At 43.1% G+C, this 1936-nt stretch overlaps 1 protein-coding gene across 6 annotated transcripts in view; it reads left to right on the top strand.

Moving 5' to 3' along the window:
- Ntm (neurotrimin) overlaps positions 1-1936 on the top strand; it is a 958983-nt gene that overhangs the window by 949429 nt on the left and 7618 nt on the right. The window lies entirely within an intron of this gene.

Genomic DNA, 1936 nt, shown 5'->3' with positions numbered 1-1936 from the left:
ATACATGCTAGATACTGAGCATTAGTCCTGGTCTTTGATGACAGTTTGGGCTCTACTGATAGCCCAGTGAGAAGGTACCTACAAAATTCAATGAAAGGGCTCTTTCTCTACTCCCAACATAGTCTTCTGATCTCTCTCATCCCAATTTTTCCCCTGCATCTATCCTGCTCACCCATCTACATCCTAACTATATGGACACTCACAGAGGGCAGCCTTAAACATGAGAGGCGAAGGGAAAGACAAAAAGAAGCAAATTATGGGAGCTATGTGACAGGTGAAGAAAAATGTTTTTTATCATAAGAACAGGCAGAGCTGCATTTATCCATCCTTGTGATGCACAGCAGTGAGTCAGAACAGAAAAATGAAGCAAAGACTAGGGAAAGCACAGAGTCCATGGATGTATTCAGACTCAACTTGTGATACAATTGCTGCCTTTGAACACCCAAACGAGGCACCTCGAAGATCTCAAATAAAGAGCATTAGAGATGTACTGACGTCAATGGTAGAAAGGACAGATGCTGCCATGGTGCTTTTAGAAGTGATTAAGCTAATTCTGGCCACTAGGATTGCATTGTCAGAGGAAATCGGAGCATCTCATATTCTGAGAGTGGCTCCTCACAAGCAATTCCTAATTGAAGTCGCATTCAAGTGGTAGAGAAACATCTCCCCACAATGAGGCCACGTGTAATGAGACTAACAGAGGTAAGATAACAACAGTTTTACAGATCACCTGCCCTTGCTGCTGAGTGTAGGACTCAGAGCAGGGGACTATACTGCCACTTGCTGACCAAGGCTGGTCTGCCACAGTGATCTTTTGCTGCTGATCAATGTGGGAAGAAGTTCCCTTCCATATGGTTTCTTCTTATCCTTTCTTCTCAAAAAACTCCTTGTTGGATATAAGGGAAGACATTTTAGATCATCCATGTCTGGAATGTGTCCTTCCCTATAAACACTGGAGTTGTTAAGTACTGGAGTACTGTAGAAGAAACAGACCTTGCACTTGAACATTTATCTGAGTTCATTTTCCCCTTGCAATGGCTAGTCTCCAACAGACTAAGAGAAATCAATGTTATATCCAGGAGCACCTCCAAGGGATGGTAATCTTATGTGAGAAACACATACAGAAAGACTTATACAAATGTATGGGCATCCACTGACAGGAGACGCTTGGCCTTTAGAGGAATTTGAGGCTGCCTCACTGCCTACTATCTGAATGGGCGAGAAGGGTTTTGATAAGAGAATTTTGTTCACCCTCAGCATTTTTTGCCACCCTTGACGTATTTCTCTGCCTCCCTTTTGCAAACACAACAGATTGCATGTCACCTTTCAGCATTAATATCTGGTGGTGCAGGACTCTCAAAGTGATAAATAAGGACTCTGGGCTGTGCCACCATCCCTCACAGAGCGTCTGCATGGGTAAGAGTGCAGGGCCCATGCTGCAAGCTCAGCGGCTCCACAGCTGCTCTTTTCTCATCTATTGGCCCTCTATCTTCAATCTGCTCAGATATGACGATAACAGTGGGCTCAGAAATGTTGGCTTATTAATACCCATGAGCCTCCCAGTATTAAAGAATGGACAACAAAAGCAAATAACTCCTCCTGGTTATCAGAAGGAGATGATCGGTTCTTCCTGCAGAGAATTTAAGATAGTTAGCGAGGCCAGCCTACCAGGAAATCAAGCAGTCAGCGTTTCTATGACATGTATATAGGAAAAAGTTCATTATCTTTTTTCTAGAAGAGGAGGTTGAACAGCCATATTCACCCAGCAGTCCTTTCTCCTACTGTGAGATTTAGAGACCAGCTCTGAATGTACCTGAGTGCTTAGATCCAGCTGTGAGTATATCTAGCTTGGCTGACAGAATGATAATTTCTGGACTGAGCAGAAATTTGCATTACCTGACTTAGAGGATTCTTATTCTTTCCTTTTTTTTTTTTT

Source organism: Mastomys coucha, unplaced genomic scaffold (assembly GCF_008632895.1).
Source record: "Mastomys coucha isolate ucsf_1 unplaced genomic scaffold, UCSF_Mcou_1 pScaffold23, whole genome shotgun sequence".
Lineage (NCBI taxonomy): Eukaryota > Metazoa > Chordata > Mammalia > Rodentia > Muridae > Mastomys > Mastomys coucha.
The sequence above is the reverse complement of the archived record's forward strand: the minus strand, read 5'-3'. Positions and strand labels throughout refer to the sequence as shown.